This window comes from Mastomys coucha, unplaced genomic scaffold (genome assembly GCF_008632895.1).
Source record: "Mastomys coucha isolate ucsf_1 unplaced genomic scaffold, UCSF_Mcou_1 pScaffold22, whole genome shotgun sequence".
Taxonomy (NCBI): domain Eukaryota; kingdom Metazoa; phylum Chordata; class Mammalia; order Rodentia; family Muridae; genus Mastomys; species Mastomys coucha.
This window is the reverse complement of record NW_022196905.1, coordinates 85,073,853-85,088,536: the sequence shown is the minus strand read 5'-3', so window position 1 is coordinate 85,088,536 and position 14,684 is coordinate 85,073,853. Positions and strand designations below refer to the sequence as shown.

At 44.8% G+C, this 14,684-nt stretch overlaps 1 protein-coding gene across 2 annotated transcripts in view; it reads right to left on the bottom strand.

Moving 5' to 3' along the window:
- The window catches only part of Shroom3 (shroom family member 3), a 312,505-nt gene that overhangs the window by 151,958 nt on the left and 145,863 nt on the right, over positions 1-14,684 (bottom strand). The window contains exon 1 of one of the 2 annotated variants that reach the window (XM_031391058.1): positions 10,188-10,636. The exons of the other annotated variant lie outside the window; for it this stretch is intronic. The gene's annotated coding sequence lies outside the window, so the exon portion shown is untranslated. Of the gene's footprint in view, positions 1-10,187; positions 10,637-14,684 lie in introns of those variants that run through there. 2 annotated transcript variants of the gene reach the window in all.

Here is a 14,684-nt window from a genome sequence, read left to right as displayed (position 1 = left end):
GTGTGTGTGAGAGAGAGAGAGAGAGAGAGAGATGAAAACAAGGTATATATGCATGTATCTACTCTTCACTTTTATTTATAATCAACATAATTCAATGTATGTATATGTATGTTTTGTGTGTATGTATACATGCATCCATATACTGGAAATACATATATAAAAAACAAGCAGAGTGGAGAACTTCAAGTTGACCCCATCCCAGAGTCACCACCTCAAAAGGAAGTGGCCCTGTCTCCTTCTCAACTCAGAATATAATCACATAGTCTGGAGAAGTGCTTTGGTTTGCCTGGCCTACACACTCACTCAGCCAGCATGGGTCCTTGTGACTGAACTGTCACAACCGTCTACTGAACTGAACTACTCAACTGTCATTGCCCCCTCTTCCCTTGCACATGTAACCGATTCTCTTGCAGTATCAGATGACCACGAGCTCAGGATGTTGATCCTCTTATGACCCCAGGAGAGTCATGCTTCATCCATACCAATCACAACAATCAGACTCGGTAGTTGTTAGTGTAGACATGGGTATGGGACATAACACTAGATAGGAAACCCGAAGCAGAGTTGACAGTGAGGAGGATAGGGAGATGGACTCCTCCTCCCTCGTTTCCTCCTGCTCTGGTGCTATGGAAAAACCCAGGGCCTCCACATTCTGAACAAGTTCAGTCTACCACTGAGCAACATTCCCTCAGAAACTATTTCTCCATCTTGATAAAACATACAAAACTGGAATTTTCTCCTTCTTTAGGCAATGCTGTATGAGAACATGATGCTGAAAACTCATGCGAAGGGTTTAGAGAGGAAACTTAGATAATTCTGAAGCCTTAATGGCCTCACCATGCCATTACCACCAGCATCACGTTGTCCAGGAAGCAGGGAGGTAACTGGATTGATAGTCAAAGTCAACTGAAACGAGCAACCACATAAGCCACGTAAGAGCCCAGAGCTTCCTACTTTCTAAATAATCATAAAGCTAATGGTAGCTGGACATAGTGATGCATGCCTGTAATCCCAGCACTCAAAAGGTTGAGGCAGGAGGATTGCCTCAAATTGGAGGCTACACTCAACATAGATGGTTGGGGGTGGAGGGGATAATTTGAATTCCTATTAGTGTCAGGCAATATTTCAAGTGTTTTAAGCAAATTACCTCACTGAATCCAAACAACAACTCAATAAGATAGGCACTGATTTCTCCCCACTTTTCAGATGGATAAAGATGGTTCACTGACACTGAGTAACTTAACTAACGTTATAGATTTATCAATGAAAAGGACTGAGGCTCATACCCAGGCCTCTAACTTGCAGGTGCCTGCTCTCAAGATCTGCATGACCCAGAGATTGAGCTGAAATAGACAGATTTTCAGGGTTTTTAGTGTGATTTTTTTCTTTTAAAAGACAGAGTTTCTCTATGTAGCCCTGACTATCCTGAAACTTGCTCTGTAGACCAGGCTGACCTCAAACTCAGGGATCTGCCTGTCTCTGCCTCCCAAGTGTTGGGATTAAAGGCAAGTGCCACCATGCCCAGGTGTATTTGTAGTTTTGTTATAGTAAGCCAGAGAAAAAGAATAAATAGCACATGATAGATGACAGATAGACAGACAGATAGACAGACGACATCATTAAACTGGATGCTCGAAACATCCAGTAGAGATTGACTATAGAAGTCACTATTAAGGCAGACAGCCCAAGTTCCCACAAAGTCCCAGTTAGAGCAAAGTGTCCCTTCAAGCGAGGGTTTCAAGTAAAAGAACAAACAGCAAGAGATAGAGGTGACATCGAATCAGGGCTCGTGACATCTGGCAGGAACTGCCTTAGTAAGATGAAGCAGGTAGGTGGAGTTGAGAGAGCCTTCCCATCCTCACAGATGAGCTTCCCATGGGTGAGCTTCCACCTGCCTCCCATTACAGGCACTCACATCATGGGATGAGTAATAGTAACTTCTTGGGAATGGTTGACTTCCTAGCTGTTCTCAAGGACTGTTTTTATTCTTGGGGTGTTTTGCTGTTCTCTTTCCACCCTGTCATAGAGCTAGGGGGCTGCATCCATCCAAAGACCTTGGAGAACACAATGAAACACACTTGGTTCTGAAATGGGGGTGGGCAACCTGGCTCCCAGGGCCAGACTTTTCAGCCAGCTTCTTGGTGAGCTCAAACAACAAATGCCAACTCACCAACATAACGTCCACTCCACTCTCCACAGTCGGGTTTCACAAGCAGCCCTCCTCTCTCCTCATCCCTTTTCCTTTGTGCCAGACACCCATTGTACTTAAATGTTCCCACAGACACAGTCGCTGGCCCACAGACATGGTTGCTGGCCAGCCCCAGGTCCTTTCTCCCATTACACATCTGTGAGTCTCTGTGTGCATTTGCTAAACAACCACACATCCCAGGCATACTCGAGGGCCTTGATTTATGGAGACAGGGTTCTTCAAGAATCTCATTTTGTTCCTTTTCCAAACGTCACACAGCAGGTGTTCATGTTCGTTTGACACCAGGGTCCTCTAGGGGCAGTATGTCCAGTACTGATGTGGTTAACTCATTAAAATGTCACTGAGCATATAATGGAGGATGAAATCATCAACATTTATTCACAGAGAGTCTCACTCACTGCCTAGTTTCTGTCTTTGTGTTGTTGGGTTTTTTTTTCCCTTAACTTTTCATCACGGAATTTTGCACAATCACATCCTTTAAATGTCTCTGCATCTGGGGACCGAGAGGCATTTCTAGGGCCTTACTGCTATTCATTCATGACACACATTTACTCAATAAATATTTGAGTATCTGCGTGTGCCAGGCACCAACCTAGGCACCGGGAATCAATCAGCTATGTTCTCTAGCCTCACAGAGGGCAATAAAAGGTAATGATATAGCATATGACAGTTTTCCTCTCAACCAACAAGAAAGCTATGACAATTATAAAAAGTACATGGTGTTCAGGATGTAGCTCCATGGTAGAACACACGTCTACCATACACAGTGTTCTGGGTTCGAGTCCCTGCACCACAAAACAGGGTGTGGAAGGCATAGCATTAGACAAAAAGCTTTGTGAACAAAATCTAGCATGTCTGTTACCCACTGGCAGACAGCCTCAGTTCAAATTCCAGCTCAGCCACCATGTGATCTTGATTAAATTCTTACCACAATATCGAAATAGTTTAACACGGGAATAGAAGTCATCACTTTGTCCTATGGCTACATTGACAGCTAGTGTTTTGGGTAAGCCGTTCAGAAGACAATAAGTAATACATTCATGTTAGTTCAGAAAAGAACGTGAACTCTACCACTGATCTTAACAGGTAGCTGGCAGCCGGCTGCTGTGATGTGACCACTCACTGGCCTTGGGAACTACAAAGGCACACAGCATCATCGAGGGCTCCAGGCAGCTAGACCTGGGTGGCCACCACAAGAGGATGACTCCCCTGGCCACTGACCTGAAGTAAATCAAAGCTGCTCTCCTCAGTAACTTCCTGCTCTCAGAACTAACGTTTGAGCTAAATACAACTCCGGGTGACCGTTCCAGAAGAATCTAGTCTTCAGAAACTGTGGGGAAACTCAGATTTGGAAGGGACACTGGGAGTCAGGCTCTCATCCAAATATCTGAGAACCCCTCAGGTGACTGAAGTGCTTGCCTCTCTGAGGACATTGCCCACGATGAAGGCTCATGGTTTTACATAGACTCTTCACTGAGCATGTATTTGGCCTGGCTCTGGAGCAAGGGTCATCCTGACCAACTTAGTCTGCATGTGTTTAGAAGGAAAAATTCTCTGTCTTCTTGAAGCTTGAGCCAGTGTTCACTGGCCATGACTTAGGACTAACTTCTTCAAGTTCACAGAAAGAAGTCAATACAACCGGATTCGGGCATTTAAAGCGGGGATGTCTATATGATCATTCTGAAAGGTCTTCGAACGTTTCTGGGAGGTTTTTATGCAGGATGAGAAACACTCTAATTCTTAGTCATTATATCTGCCACAAGGTCCTCCCAATTCATCTTGTGGCCTAGGGCAGGGATCATCGCTATCAAGACTCAGACATCCCCATGTGAGACCGGAGAACATCAGTGAGAACCAGCAGCCTTTGTAGCGGAAATTGGTACCTGATATAAATATACTTGACCCTGAGAGTGCAAACTTAGCATTTGCATAAGAACAATGACTTCTCTTAAACAATGGCAGTTTCCTTTTCCACCTCCATTTTTTTTGTGTGTGTGTTACAAGTTTGTGCATACATGGGCTGGTTTTGTTTTGTATATGTGTGGGAGCATATTGTGGAGACCTGGAAGTTCATATGAAGACCCATGCTCCATCCCTCTCCTTATTCCCTAAGGTGGGGTCTCTGATTTAAGTCCTGAGTTTACTGATATAGACTCTCACTAGCTAGGTTGCTCTTGTTCCCTGTCTCTGCCTTCTGCCGCTGAAATTACAAGCAGGTGGCCACACCGGCTGGCATTTCATTTACTTGGGTTTCTGGGCATCTGAACTCTGATCCTCACAATTACACAGCCAATGTTTAGCAACCTCCCAGCTCCAGGCCGGCTTTTTTCTAAATAAGTTTTTCCTTCTATACATGAGAAGAGAGGGTTGAGAACTGACCAACCAAGGGAAGTGAGTAGTTTAAGAGTCCAAGGCCTGAGCTTAATCTTCACAAGGGATGCTACGATAAGATCTTATAAGCCAAATTCTCAAGCAAATGCTCAAGAATCCCTTGGCCTACGGGTCAACAGTTTTTCTTGCAACATTTCTGGTGGCAACTGATGCATTTTTGGACAGACCCACAACTCTATGCGATATACTAGCTCGTTCTGCCTCTGAACCTCAGGCACAGCAGCAATAAATGAATGAACAATAGCTAGCAAGTATGAAGGGTTTCTCAGGGCCAGGCATTATGAATAACAAATTCCATCATTGAATACTTAACAACTGTTCTCTGAGGGAAGTCCCAACAGGCACTGACAGAGGCTTCTACAATGACCCACCTTCTCTAATGTTTTCTCCAGAGGCAACCAGCTCCTTGCTCATTGGTTCATTGGTTGCCCAGCTCATCCCTCATTGGCTGCCCAGCTCTTCCAACAACACTTCCCTATGTAAATGCTATTCTGTCCTTCAGGCCTACACACACACACACACATTCACACATCTCACATTATATATCTATATCTATATATCTCACATCGTATTATATCACTATATATACAGATTCCACTTCTGTTCTGTTTCCCTGCAGAAATGACTATTTTCAAATCCATCAGCACAACTGAATGATTTTTTTTTTTGGTTCATTATCTGTGATCCTTGACTAGAATGTTCACTTTTGTTCACAACCCTAAAGATTTATTCATTTTATTTACATGAGTACATGGTAGCTGTTTTCATGTACACCAGAAGAGGGCATCCGATCCCATTACAGATGGTTGTGAGCCACCATGTGGGTGCTGGGAGTTGAACTAAGGATCTCTGGAAGAGTAGCCAGTGCTCTTAACCACTGAGCCATCTCTCCAGCCGTTGTTCACAACTCTAAATCCAGTATCTAGAAAGACAACTAATACATGGCCAGTCTCTCCATAAGTATCCACTGTTTAAATTTTACATAAGAGAGAACAGGGCCAGAGTAGGCAAGTGGGATATGCCTTTCACAGAGAGTCTGCCATCCCTAGGAACTCACATTCCAGAAAACAAACTTAGCCAGTGCCCTTTTTGGGGGGGAGATGGGGGGTCAGTGGGACTGCCCTAAACCATCAGGGTGGGACACTGAACCTGAATAAACACATTTCAGGAATCAACTTACTAATGCATGTGTGTCTGTGTTCAAAATTTGTATACTCAGAGAGCTGGAGAGATGGCTCAGTGGTTAAGAGCACTAGCTGCTCTTCCAGAGGACCTGAGTTCAATTCCCAGCATCCACATATCCACATGGCAGCTCACATGGTAACTCCAGTTCCAGGGATCTGACACCCTCACACAGATATACATACAGTCACATAGCCAATGTGCATAAAATAAAAATAAATAAGTTATTTTTAAAAATTGTATGCACATAGTCAAAAATCACCTGAAATATTTTGTGCCCTCCATGGGAAATTTTACAAAACTTGGAGATGTCGACATTCTCCTGAGAGTGGTTTCTATAGTAATACAACAGCAGAGCCAGTGCACATGTGAAACTACAACCATTACTTCTTTTCCTTCCTAAGGTCCACAGTTGCCAGATTCAAGACATTCCCTCCTTGGGCACATATAATGCCACAATAAAATTAATCTTAAGTTCCTTTCATCTACTAAAGGGCAGAGCTAAAAAGCTCACAGTATTACAAAGGAGGTGGGGATGCATGCTGCTGCTGACTGGATTATGAAGAACAACAAATGCCAGGAAATCACAACACTTTCACCATTTTTTTTAAATCAAGCAATATTTTTATTTTTGCCAATTATTTTGCTCATAGCTTTGAGCAACTAGGTTTCTACTCCCTTCTTAAAAAAAAGAAAAAAGAAGCACTCTACCCCTGGGGAGGAAAAATGAAGACCTCAAAAGCAAGTACAAATTGCTCATTTAAAGAACAGAAATTAAGGATGCGGGGGCTTTTCTTCCTGAAACGCTCATCATTCTGCAGAAAGAATCCGAATCCTGTCCCGATTCTTCTTGGGCAGTGGAGCAATTTTGGGTTTTGTGTTAGTTAATTTTAATTTACAAAGGGGGGGCTCCATTCTTGAGACACCACCGTTGCTATGAGACTTTTAGGCCACAACAGATGGCCACAAGAACAGTTCTCAGGCCAAGCTGGATCTCTGAAGCCCGCCACTCAGGCATACCATTAACATTCCTGGCATACCTTCAGAGGCAGCTCCCCCAACCCCCTTCAGACTGGCTCTCCCGCAGTTCCTACATTGGCCTCTCTGGTCAAGGCGCCCTGGTGAAAATTTGTTATAAATGACAGGATCATACATTTCCAGGGAAAGGGTGCCACCTCACTTAGATGTGGCTCCAGGTGGGCACACCTGTGTATACACCCACAGACACACCCCACTGTAACCGATCATTTGTCTTTAAGCTTTGCCTCACACCAGGGCACCGGTATTCTTCTTATGGAAGCAGATTTAGGGCCAAGACAGAAGGGCTAGGGGAAAGAAAAGTTGAAGGATTTCTAATTCCACTTTTTAGAAAGGGGGCGGGGGAGGAAGGAAGGAAGGAAGAAAGGAAAGAAAACCAGCTGGGACCAGGCAAGGCAAGAGGATCACAAGTCCAAGGTCATCTTTATTTATTTATTAAGTTTGGGGACAGCCTGGGCTACATTGAAGAGGGAAGGAAGGGAAGAAGAGAAAGCAGCTGGTATTTTTTATTCCACCTTGTTATCAATAACTAAGCAAATGCTTGGTCCCTTTCTCTGTCTTCCAAAGTAGGATAATGATCCTGACAGACCTGCTATCAGATGAAGACGTCAGTGAAGCGTGATGAATGAGAAACCGAGAAATGGTGGCCTAAAAGTAAGGTCACTAAACCCTCGGCTGCTGAGAACCAAAAGATAAGGGCGGAAGCTGGCTGCTCGCCTCCCACTACCTGCATGGCTGTCCCCCAGTGCTGACCCGAAGGCTTCCCAGTCCCAAGAGCTTTATTGCTCATGGTGGAGTTTTGGAACCCAGTAAAACAACAACAAAAAAACAAAGCAAGCCATAGCTTCTCAGGGTGGAGTTCATTTACATTCCAGCCCAGCGTTTTCTTGGCCGGCAGCACTAAAGCAGTTGTCCTTGGAGCCGGTCGCCAGTGCTCACCTGACCAAGCAGGGACAGCAGAGGCAACTCCCAGTTTCCTCTGAGCACATCTGGTTGTGGAGGGCTCTTCTGTCTGTGGGGTTAGCGGGTTTGCCACAGATAACACTGCTGCCCTGGCCTTTGGCTTTCACCCCAGAATCTGGTCTGTTCATCGTACTTTTGCCTTCCAAAATCTCCCATCTGAGAGGACAGTTTCCCAACTGTCCCAGAATAGAACCATTTGAATTACTGTGTGGTTTGTCTGTTTATAAAAGCATGCCTAGAAAGATTTGGTTCAACCAGATGACAGTCGGTGACATTTTTAATGAAGCCCAGCAGCTGGGTGTGTGTGTGGGGGGGGGGGATGCTGCTATGTCCAGGGTGGCTGAACCTCAGTTTACCTACCAGATGCCTTGGCTGAATCATACAGAGGACTCTGGCCAGCTATTCAGCTTTTGAACTCCTGGGCCTCCCTGGGCTCTCAACGACCAGGCACAGTGGCAGAGGCAGAGGAAAGTGGTTTAAGAGGAAGTATCTGCCAGCTGTAGCCTTCTGTTCCTAGGGCTGAACCTTTCAAGCCAGCCAGTGGGGCGCACCATGTGGGGAGGGGGCTGGGCAGTTCTATTGAGCTCCATTGTGTGTTGTCCACAGCACCACACAGCCAAGGAGGGAGTAAGCAGGCATTCCACAGCTCCAGGAAGGAGACTTTTAAAAATGGTCGTCTCCAGGGAAACAATAAATTTAGATACTTAATCCCCATACCCCCCAATCTAGCTCTCTAAAGATACTGTTCTTGGAATGAAATAGCTATGTGTCCACCCCAGTTACTACTGATTGTGTTCAGTTATATATTTGTGGTATCCTCCTACTCTGCACAAGTGTACAGGGACTTTCCATGCACAGTATGAAATTAGAGTTTTTCAATTGACTTTCTCCTTTCGGTATCTTTTAAAAACACTGATATTTTTATGGTGACTTTTTTTTTTCAAAGAATACTGACTAAAGATCGCATTGCTTCCTTCCAATACAAAACTGACTGACCCTTATTTCTGAACACCGCTATTGATTTCTATATTTTCTTGGTCATAATTCATAAGCCAGGGGTGGAATTTTAACATAAGAGCCGATGCTGGATATTTGCCATCTACTTCGACTTCAGTGCCCATTTCTTTCCAAGTCTCCCAGCACTTGGTATTATCTTACTACCTACACATCAACCTATATTTTAAACTCTCATCAACCGAGTCTAGCAAGCACACACGTATTATAGTAACATGCCTGTGTGGTGATCATGTTTTACCTGACCCTGCTGTTGTCCCACCGGGGCTTTTACTGGTCAAAGCAATCATATTTGGTATTCACATTCATTGCTTCTATGTTGCTGCTATAGGGAAATGTTTTTATAAAGACAGGCTAGCTAAAGAAGAGATGGGAAACTCCAACTGATTAAAACACTGGAGAAAATACATCTCAGGATGATTAGCGTAGTGTTTCTGCTTGCAGGCTCTCTGAATGCTTGCTACCTTCCCTTTATCTGTCTTCCCCACCGTGGTTTCCTACTTGACTAGAATCTCTGGCAAACGGTAAACATCTCCCTGTGTGGAGGAGTTCAACATCAGTTTAGAATCCCTTGACTTATAAAAGGACCCCTACCTACTTGTAAACTATTTTCATTAAAAGCAAATTAAAACCCAAGATTAGACTACTCCTGCTAGTCAGAGCGGAAACAGGCAGCACTGGTTTCGAACCCACTAATCTTTTTCCGCCAACTCCTCAAATAACAAGCACTCTAATGGCTGCCCAAGTGGGAACTAAGGATGGTCCTGGAAGGACTGGTCAAACAATTATTAGTGTGATCATATGAGAGGAGGTATAAGCAGAGTCAGGGCCCACCATTCCTAAGCATCTTTACTGTTCCAGTTTAGTCTGGAGTCTGACTTCTGGATCACAGGGAGAGTCACAGGTGATACTATCCAATTCCCTCTCTAAAGTAGAATTTGCCAAGTCACCTGTGCTGGATGAACCTGGAAATGAGATGTGCCCTCCCTTCACACCAGCTAAAGAGAACTGAAAACCAGCTCAGATCAGAATAGGAAGCCTGGAGGTCAGACCCTGGAACCACCAAGATGTCTAGCCTCACTTTGTATTTTCTCAAAAGTCGGTATATAGATCTATTTGCTTTAATTAAAAGTCCCTTTACTCTCATGGAGTGAGTTCTCGCCCAGTGGCAGTAAGTGTACAGAGTGGCAAGGGTCGCTGCAGTCTGTCAGGTCCCGCTCACCCTTTTCAGCTCAGCTCTCATCGTATCATCTTGCTGGCTTATCTGCCAGCTGGACACATCAGTTTCATCATAAAGGCTCTGTCTCTCCTTAGTTTATCGTCTCCATACTTTTTGAGATCACTGGAGAAGTCACGTTGGGGAGAAATAACCGACTGAATCGGACCTTACCTCACTGAAGTGGAAACTCAGGTATCTCCGTTGTCCTCAGTTATCTGCTGGATACGTCTGTCCGGCGTGACACACAGCCAAGCTGGTCCACCCGGCCTTGGAGGCTTGGGCAAGGTGGCACAGGGGCCGACTGCAGACTGGAGCAGCCAGCTCCAGGAAGGCAGAGCTAAGACGCAGGTGTCTGACACCAGGCACCTCTCAGCTCCTGGAACCTGCGCTGCCCTGATTAGCTAAGTACCAAGGCAGTTCGAATTACTGCCTCTCCCCAGCCAATCGTCTGCCGGCCTGGCTGACAGGAGCTGGCCCCCTGATGGCAGGGACGTCCACTCTCTGGCCAGAACCAGAGAGCCGGTTTCTACCGAGCTCGCGGGCCACCCTGCTCCAGGCACCTTAGAGCTGTTTGTCGAGTTAGGAACACTCTCTGCCCGCCCACGGCACCGCCCCAGGGTCCTCAAACACTCAAACTCGGTGTGCAAGGAAGGCAAGGCGCGCGCCCGCGCGTGTGTGTGTGTGTGTGTGTGTGTGTGTGTGTGTGTGTGTGTGTTTGTGTGTGTGTGTGTATGCAGCTGATGGAACTCAATTTTTAATTAGCTATGGCTTTTTGCAAGCTTTCTTACAGACTAGGAGACAAGGAAACACAAATACAAAGATCTTTTTACAGTCACCGTTCTGAACAATGAAATCCAATATTGGAGGAAAAAAAAATCACATCAGATGTGAAAATAGATAAAGCTACTGAAAAAAAGAAAGAGACAAAACATTGCATTTTCAACGCCAGTGAAGTGGGCATTGCAGCCCACCTGTGGGCAGGGCTGTCCCAGGCTCCCTAACACCCAGCCAGCTGAAGCCATTGTACGCCCTGAAACGGCAATCCTTTGCAGCTGTATGGCTAGTCAGCGCTTGATTCAAGTTTGGTATTTGCCCCAGACTGTAGGGGTCAGCTTAACAGTAACCATAGACACAAAGAGAGAACAACGCACGCAGAAAATGGGGCTCCAAGTGCGTCTGAGTCCGTGGGTATGTAAATGGATTTCGTTTGTCTGGGATGCTATGGTGTGTGAGGAAACATTGAAAATTCACAGACAATTCATGAACTTCCTTGAAAAAGACTGGAGATTGATTTCGGATCATTTCTTAGGTGAGGAAAAACTAAACACACACAGATACCCTACCACCCTCACAAAGGACGCTGTAAGACACACTCAGCGGCAGACACAGCTCAGACACGGAGAAAATCTAAAGTGTCTCCAAGATGTCGGTATGCTTCAAAATGAGAAGGATTTCACTTAAACGGTTACACCTGACATCTGTCTATCTCCAGCATCCTTCTACTGGGAATGCCATTCTCCAAACAACAATATTCCCAGGGGTTGGCGGGGGTTCAAGGGGGATAGTTCAAATCCTCTTAAGTCAACAGCAGTGCCCTGCTAGTCTGGCTCTGTAGGCCTAAGCTCCCTGGGCATCTTTTCAAGTTCTTCCTGATGATACTCTCAACAGGTTGTTTTTATTTTTTTAATTATTTATGTATTTAATATATGTGTGCTCTACTGCATGTATATCATCCGCCTATCTGAAGTGGGCATCAGATCCCCCTATAGATGGTTGTGAGCCACCATGTGGTTGCTGGGAACTCATGACCTCTGGAAGAGCAGCCAGTGGTGCTCTTAGCCACTGAGCCATCTCTCAGGCCCCAGGTTGTCGATTTTAAGAACTATATATACAGCACGTATTTTCATGGATGCTCTGCTATATAGTAATAGAAACCTTGGTGAATTTCTAGGAAAACTAAAACAGGCAAGGAAAAACCTCTCTAAGTTATGCTGAGTTAAAGTGCCTGTCCTTTTACAACTCGTGAGCTGAGAAAGCAAGCCACTGTGGCATCTACAAAGAATTGATGCTGGTGCCTGAGGTGTGGCTCGGTGGTCCCAGTGCTTGCTTAGCAGGTGTGAAGTTCTAGGTTAAGTCTCCAGTAGGTGTGGTGATGGGGGGGTGCCCCGTCACAGAATGAGATCGCAGCATGTGACCTCTGACTTTGGTCCACTACAAAAGCAGCAATTGCTTGTGGTTAAACCTGTAGTTCACCACAATTGTCACTGTGCCTGTAGTGACGAAGTCATGTTCTTGAATCATCACTAAAACACTGTAATTATTAGCCCAGCCTTATAGACAAGGAGGGTAAGAGTAACTGTTAAGCATCTCATAGCATGTAGTGGGATGGCAGGGAACAGGTAGGTCTACCCTGTGGGAGATGACCCCAAAGCCTCTACATCACCCATCATTCCCTGTGATTCACACTGACATTCACTAGTGACTCCACACAACCTGCTAAATGCCTGATTCCTAGCTGGTGTGGGGCCTGGGGATGGTGATATCAGTAGAGCCCACTCAGCACAGTCCCTGAGAGAAAGGACTGCTCTCCCCTCCTTCATCACAACCAGAAGAGAGTGAGGCAACAGAGTGTCTCTTCCCTCTCAGTCGTCATAGGTAGTCAGGTTGTCTCTCACAGGCAGGACAGCAAAACCTGGGGTCCTCCAGTCAGGTAGCTGTGGCACTCATAGAGTGTGTGGCCCTCAGAGTTTGTGTGTCAGATGCTGCCTTCAGTGTGATAATCCTGGCAGGGGTGGGGTGGAGTGCGTATGTATGTATATGTATGAGTGTGTGTGTGAGTATATGTATGTGTGTGTCTGTGTGTCTGTGTGTGTGCACATGCACAAGCTTGTAACCTTTAGGAAGAGTCTTAGGAAGAATCTAATGGACTAAAGTAATGGACTGAGCCACTGGGAGTCCTACCTTGAAAAGCATTAATGAAGTTCTCAAGAGAGAGTAGTTATAATATATATATATATATGTATATATATGTTTATACATTATATATGTATATTAATACACATTTATGTGAATATATCTACATTGATATCATATTATTAAAAGATAATATATTAATTTTTATACATTTATATTAATATAAATTAATTTTTATGCTAGGTGTGGTGACACACACCTTTAATCTCAGTACTGAGGATGCCAAGTGGACTGGACTGTATTTTGTTATAGCAATGGAAAGCTGTCAAGTACAGATACCTTTCACAATCACTGTAGACAATTTTGATGCAGAAAAGCATCTCCCACTGGAATGTCTGTGAATCCTCTTCATTTCGCAGAGGAACCAGACACACAGGACTGCTTGCTTCCCTGTCCACCACCCATAGCTCAGGTAAGAGTTGCTCTCACTTCAGAGTTCTAGTGCACATCTGGGATGCGTTTGCAAACATCTTCACTCCCCGTTTCCTTGCCTAGCTCCTTTGGCAACCAGTGGTGTTGCCCTTGTTAGAAGAGGGATTAACTAACATCTACTCTGGAAGCAATATTGTGGAACCCTCAGACCAGAAGGGTGGGGCTTGCCTGGCAAAATAACTGTGAGCGAGTCCCTTACCATGACACACTGTGCCTCAGCTTTGGAGGATCCTGGTCCAGAGCATCATCGTGTATCTTCCCATGTCATTTTTTTGTTGTGGTGAAAAGGGAATTAAAGATGATATACTAGATGAGTCTTTGACAGATTATGATGTTTTTATTTTCTATTTTCCCTGAAAGCAGCATACCCTAGTTTCCGAGCACCTTTTCAAAAATAAACCCAAAGACTGGAGGGTTTCATGTTACCCTGCCAAAGAATGTGATGGACAGCCTCAGCAACTGAAAGATTTTCCTTAATGATTTGCACATGTCCTCTCAGGCCGCCTGTTTACAATTAGAGATGACATCTGAGGTGGAAAAACTGCACCAAAAGCAAAAGCCTGGTTTCTTTACTTGATTTCTACTCTTTGGCTGAGTTCAGCACGTTTACCTTTCTCTAGGAGTTGGGGACAGATGGAGTTTGTATGTAAGGTGGATTTGGATGCCTGTCAACCCTCTTGACTGCATATTTACGACATATTCCCAAAGCTCAAAGACCTCTCCCTCAGTAAGTTTTTGAAAATGAGAAGTTTGTCCTTAATACCCTCAGGAGGAATGTAAGGAATTTTGTGAATGGAGGAGACAAAAAGAGCCTCTTGGTGTCTGACCTGCTTTCCTTTTTCTAGAGCATTCGCCAACTTCCAACATGCTATACACGGTCCACATTTAACTGTGTGCATGTTGTATGGACTGTCTTTTGCCTGTGCTCACAAGAATGTCTGCTGCTTGAGGACAAGCATGCTTGTTTATTGTGAGCCCCAGGTACAGACAACGATTGCTGGCTTATATCAGAAGCTTTTTCAGTAAGTTAGGCATTATTAAAAAAAAATCACATAAAAGGTTCAGAAGAAATGATACTTTTCACGTATCGCTTATAGAATTCAAAGTGTGTGTATGTGTTTGTGTGTGTGTGTGTGTGCATGCATAGACATGTTCATGTGGGTGTGTGGGGATGAGTGTATGTGGAAGTGAGAGGGCTGTGTCCAGCTCTATAGTGGTAGTGGTGGCACACACCTTTGATCCCAGCACTTAGGAGGCAGAGGA